Source organism: Grammomys surdaster, unplaced genomic scaffold (genome assembly GCF_004785775.1).
Source record: "Grammomys surdaster isolate TR1022 unplaced genomic scaffold, NIH_TR_1.0 60, whole genome shotgun sequence".
NCBI classification, from domain to species: Eukaryota; Metazoa; Chordata; class Mammalia; order Rodentia; family Muridae; genus Grammomys; species Grammomys surdaster.
The window spans coordinates 9,557,901-9,564,616 of record NW_021604562.1 but is presented as its reverse complement, the minus strand read 5'-3'; positions in this window follow the sequence as shown (position 1 = coordinate 9,564,616).

Here is a 6,716-nt window from a genome sequence, read left to right as displayed (position 1 = left end):
AGAGTGAGTTCCAGGACAGCCAGGGCTACACAGAGAAACCCTGTCTCGAAAAACAAAACAAACAAACAAACAAAAAAAACAAAACCTCAACGCCTCAAATTGATTAAAAAAAAAAACTTGATTAGAAGAAGAAAAGGTGTGTTAACCATCAGAAGTAGTTAATTAAAAATAGAAGTATAGGCATCAGTTTTATGTGGAAGACTAGTTCAATGTGTAGCAGACTTATTTTTAAAAATCTGTTGAGTGTTCTGCCTGCATGTATATCTACCACATATGTGCTTATGTCTGGACAGGTCAGAAGAAGGCATCAGATTCCCTGCAATTGGAGTTAAGGTCTTTGTGAGCTGCCCTGTGGGTTCCAAGAACAAACTCTGGTTCTTTACAAGAGCAACAGTTGCTTTTAACCATTAAGCTATGTCTCTAGCCCACTGCACATATCTTAATATCAACATGCATTACATTGGTTTTTCTTTAGGCAGAAACAAAAATCCATCAAACCATCCAAACACTTTTAGGATTCCTCTTTTCCCCCTCGAGGAAAGGTCTTGGTATGTATATAGTCCAAGCTGCCCTGAACTCCTGATCCTCCTGCCTTAGCCCCCTGAGTACCTGGATTACCAGTGTGTACCACCATGCCAAGCTTTTCAAATAGTTTAATTCCAGCCAGGGTGAATGGGGAACAATAAATGATAGGGCATAATAAATTATTTTCTCCCTTCAAGTTCACTTAAGTAATCTTAGAATTCTACCATAGGAAAAACATCTAGATTTACAGGATACAAAGCCGTACCTTCCCTATTTTAATCTTTAATCATACAGCTTGTCAGTGATAATTATACTTAGTTATCGTTAATTTCTTGTAGTGTAATAAGTAGCTTCTGGCTTATACAAGCATGTAAGCAAAGGGCTTGCTTTTCAGCAATATTGGTTGGAACTAAGGTGTTGTTTGGAGAAAGTGCCATTTTAACATAAGCTTTAAACACAAATTCAGTTTCCTTGTTGATCAGATGAAATCTACTGGGACATCTTCTAAGATCTGGCAGCCCTCCTTTCTTATCAATTTCTATCTTGAAAGTGGGTATTTCCACTTTGTCCCCCAAGATTGAAGTTGCCTTATGCTAATGCCTGGAAACTTGCAAACCAGTAAGATGATTTTATGATGCAATTGCATGCTTGATGGGCAGTGTGCATTAATAGTCCTTGAGCCCTTAAATTAGAACACTTTTCCCTGGTGTTGAGGATCAAACCTAGGGTCTCAACTAGGGCCTCACTCATGCTAGGCAAACACTTTGTTTCAGATTCATCCCTAGACCCTAGGCATCTGGTGGTGGTACGGCTGCTTTATAGCCTAGGCTAGCCTTGGTTTCATAAACCTGTTGCCTGCAGAATTCAGGGTAAGAGTCTAGAGGCACCTTGCCCAACCTGACTTGTAAAAAATGTGTTTGTTTAATTTTGCTTACTTATTCTTTAAGGCTTTTTGTTTTGTTTTGTTTTTTTGTTTTTTGGTTTTCGAGGCAGGATTTCTCTGTGTAGCCTTGGCTGTCCTGGAACTCACTCTGTAGACCAGGCTGGCCTCGAACCCAGAAATCCGCCTACCTCTGCCTCCCAAGTGCTGGGATTAAAGGCGTGCGCCACCACCGCCCGGCCATTCTTTAAGGCTTAAACCTTCTGTTTGTATATTGACATTCTAATGTTTGTCATGATGTGAAACATTTTCTATGTATAATGGTTTTGACCCACTCAATAGGTGCTCCAGGGACTTGGGAAGATGGCTCAGCAGGTCAGGGCACTTGCTGCCAAGACTGACAATCTGAGTTCAGTCCCCAGGACCCACATGGTGGAAGGAGGAAATCGACATTAGTTGTTCTCTGACCACCCCATGCACACACTAAAGAAGTAAATGTAAAAAATAATTTGGAAATGCTGTTCTATTAAAATTTATTTTTTAAAGCACAAATTCACTTCACTTAATGTATCTGACCTTAACTGGTCAAGGTGAGTAGTATTTTTTTGTCCTGTACCTTCTGGGCAGCTTTCTTAAAGTTAAGCTACTGAGAATCAGGGTGTGTTAACCATCATGATTAACCATGTGTTAACCATTCATGATTATGTTCTTCCCTCTCTTCCCTCCATTTCCCCTTTAATGAAGCCTCTTCAGTGAAGCTTAGGCTTAAGTTATCATGGAACTTAACTCTGTGTAGTAGGGCGTGTGACCTCAATCTCTGGCCTAAGAGAGTAGAAGAGATCCTAAGTTCTGAGACTGTAGGTGTGCACCACTAGGGCTAGCTCTAATGCAGTGCCGGGCTTCCTGCATACTAGGCAGGCACTATACTAATTAAGCTACATCCCAGTCCCTGAAGATTTTTGTAAGTTTGCTGGTATAAGCATTTAGACAAAATTCAACTTAAAGAATATTGGGTTTCTTTAAATATATTTGAATACAGATATAAAATAGCTTCATTTAGTATAATAGCTGTATCTAACATATCTAGTAAGTAGCTTTTTCAAATATTGTCTTACTGTTTTAAAAATAATACAAGATAAAATATATTAGAAACAGGTACTTGCATTGTATTTATGTTGTATTTCATAAGGTTAAAGTATATATATATATATATATATATATATATATATATATATACACACACATACACACACATACATATGAATGAGGTCTGAGGAGAGGCCCATGGCTTTAGTGCCCTTTTCCTGGAGTCACAGCAGCCTCTCCCAAGTACCAGCCACTTAAGAGCATTTACAAAGAGGGAGGAGTCTCATTTATGCAGGATTTTCTCCAATATGAACAGAAACCTCTTGATTAAAGTGTGAGAAATAAGAACCACATCAATTAAAGCAATTTAGACTTCAGTAGTATCTAATTTACTGTGAAAGGGAAACATAATCCAAGCTTATGTTTTTAATGGTAACTTATGGCTTAATGCTAAAAATATTTGTTTAAAAACTCAGGCAAAGCCAGGCAGTGGTGGCGCATGCCTTTAATCCCAGCACTTGGGAGGCAGAGACAGGCGGATTTTTGAGTTCCAGGCCAGCCTGGTCTACAGAGTGAGTTCCAGGACAGCCAGGGCTACACAGAGAAACCCTGCCTCGAAAAAACAAAAGCAAACAAACAAAAACAAAAAACCTCAGGCAAAACTATTTTATACAGATTAATTATACAGATATTATCTTAAAACTATTAGTTTCCCTGTTTGAATATGCAATAGCAGCTGTTACTCATATCAATAGTTTAATATTTTTACCATCAAGATATTTAATGCAGGAGATGGAGAGTGGCTTAGTGGTTAAGAGCACTCACTAGTCTTCTAAAGGTCTTGAGTTCAATTCCCAGCACCTACATGGCAACTCACAACTGTTTGATACCATCTTCTGGTGTGTACATGTACGTGCAAAGAACCCATATACATAAAATATTTAAATAAAAGATATTTAATGCAAAGGATTGGTACATAATTATTTATAGTACTAAATATGTCCAAATAAGAGAAAAGGGGAAATAGCATTCCCCTAGGTGTTCACTATGCACAAGCTCTTTCATTAATCTTTATGATTCTGTGTGGCCAGTTTTTGAGTTTGATTTTTACACATGAGGACACTAATGCTCAGAGAATATTTAAATTACCCAAAGATACATAGCTAGTAAATGGCAGGAATAGAATCTGAACTGAAGTCTACCCAACTGTAAAACCTGTATATGTTCCCATAACATTTCATAACATGTTAATCTCAGCCCACAGTTGAATCACTGTGGGTCATGAGAGTGTACACTGATTAATCTTCTGTTTTGCAGTAGGCTAACAGTGGGTTGGGTTTGTTTGAGGTAGGTAGGTACACAGTTGTTTATGCTGCTGAAGGGATGCTCTTTTCCTCTTCAATAGATATACTAGGAGAATCCTTTGAAATTGAGCTCAGTTCTGGGAGCTGAGCTATTCCTACTTCCCAGTCACCTTGAAACCAGGTAATTTATGGCACTGGTAAATTTATGGTAATTTAGAGGTTATACATCTAAGAGGCTTTTGCTGAGTCCTTTAAAACAGATCCAAGGGAATAGCTAGTTACGTGGGAGTAATTCCAACACTCAGGAGGCTGACTCTCTGCCAGAGAGAGTGGAGGATCTCTCTGAGGCTAGCCCAAGCTATTCACTACTGTCTTTTTTTATTTTTTAAAGCATGATAATTAGAGAAGTATGCAACCTGCAAGGGCAGGCTTAACAATTGCTTTGAAGATAGCTGGGAGAAAATATTAATGATGATGAAACTTAATGCATAGTTTGGGTTCATTTATATACAGGGGAAAAGTTGAGATGTCTAATTAATGTTTTGCTACAAATACAATGATTTCATTTTCAAGGGGATGGCCCTGGGATTGAACTCACGCAAGGTAGTGGCCTGGAGCCTACTAAAAGGTTCCAGTCTCCATTTTTGTCTTGACACAGGGTTTCTCTGTGTAACATCGCCCTGGCTGTCCTGGTCTTAGTTTATAGTCTGGGCTGGCTTTGAACTCACAGAGATCCACCTGCCTCTGCCTCCTTGATGTTGGCACTAAAGGTGTGCACTACCACTGCCAACTTCAAGTTTCCATTTCATTCAACACAACCCCAAACAGGACTTTTGGATGTTTTCTCCCATTCACATTTAAACCTGTCTGGCATATTTCTGTAACTGTTTAGCCCTCTGCTAAACAGTATGGTGGTCATTGGCCATATGTGCTACTGAGCACTGGAAATGTGGTAAATGAATTGTTATAACTGTCAAACACACTGCATTTCAAAGAATGTTAACTGTAATTATTCTTGTGGATTACACAGTGAAATAACAATACTTTAGATATATTGGGTTAAAAAAAATACTGAAAAGTAACTTTCCCTATGTCTTTTTGCCCTTTAATGTGGTTAGTAAAATTTTAAAACTGTATATACGGTGCTCATGTTTAATATATGGACAGCAATGGGCTCATGAAAATGCAATATTTCTTTAAGCTTCCTCCCATGTACTTTAGAGAAATACAGGAAGAAAAATGATCAGTACCAGTTGGCCAGTCTACTTGTCCCCTCTTCCTCAGGTAGTACTCAACTCCTATTTTGACAGTTCTCATTTATTTAGTATTTTGGGTACTTACATGTGTCTTATCAGATCTAAGACTTTTTTTTAAAATGTATTTTACATGTATGGGTGTTTTGCTTGCATGCATGCCTAGGGCTTGTAGAGCCTAGGAGAAGACATTTGATCTCTTGGAACTGGAGTTACAGGAGGTTGTGAGCCACCATGTGGGTGTTGGGAACTGAACCTGGATCCTTTGCAAGAGCAGTCAGTGGTCTTAACCACTGACACCTCTTCTACCCTGATCCAAGAATAAAAACAAACCCCAAAACTTTAAGTCTTGCTCTTTCTGCCAGAACTTTTGCCAATGATATAATGCAATGGCATAAATTATATGGCTATTCTTGTGTGGAATCACTAAAAAAAATTCCAAAGACATGGATATTATGCCAATTTAAAGAAATAGCATCTCTCAAAATCCAGGATTTTTAATGCAAAAGGACTACCATATTCTAATTTTTGTGTGACTTCCTAGGAAGATGAACAAATACCTACTTACCTCATATAGTACACCAACTACAGACCAAAGAAAAGATTTTGTCTAGCTTGGTGAACCAATGAGCTTAATGGGAGTTAAGCATGGGCAATTTGATGCCTGGTAAAACTACTGACTCCCTATTCTCTAGAAGGGGTGGGGACTCCTGACTCTCCCTCAACTCTTAATGGCCTATCTTTGGTTGTGGAGGGGTATCCTCCTGGGAGCCCCATTCTCTTGAATGCTTGCCTATCCTTGGTTAGGGAGGAGATCCTGAGTTCCATGCTCAGCAACTGTTAACTGCCTATCTCTCTTTGAGAGTATGGTCCTCCTGAAGCCCACTCTCAGCAACTGTTAACTACCAATATATTCTCAGGGAAGAGTGGGGCTTTGTAAGTTGCTCCTAGTAAGAAACTATTAACTGCCTACATATCTTTAGGAATATATGGAATGTCATGAGACCCTCTCCTTGTGATAGAATTAATGGACTAAATCTTGTCTGGGACTTCTGAGCGTAATCACAGCTGCTAAGAGTTTAAGAGGCAATGGTCATGGCATGCACAGAGGACAGTGTTATACAATATAAACAATGGCTTGTTTTACTCCCATGAGAATCTCACACAAATAGATTGAATCCTTGTAATGAATCAAAACTTTGGGTTCTTAATGCATTCCACAAGGCACTAGGCCTAGTGTTCAGCTCAAAGACGTTTGGTATGTATAAGGAAAAATTTGTAAAGATGCCACAATAATACAATTAAAATTTTTGTTTTTGTAAAATGAAAAACTAGACTCCCAGACACATATCATATTGTATTTTCTAAACAAGTCATTTCCCTACCACCCATTAGACATTTTATTGTGTTTAATTTTGATGATGATGCATGTTGAATATGATTGTCTTTTGTTTTTTTTTTTTTTTTAGATAGGCCCCACTATGTAGCCCTGAACTTGAGGCTAAACTCAAACTCACAAAGATCTGCCTGCCCCTGCTTCCTAAATGCTCAGAGTAAAGGATTGTACCACCACATTTGGCTGATTTTTATTTTTAATACTTTTTTATTTACCTTTTAAAATCTGCCCATAGAGGTTAGGATTTTCTTTTCTTTTTTTTTTTTTTTTTT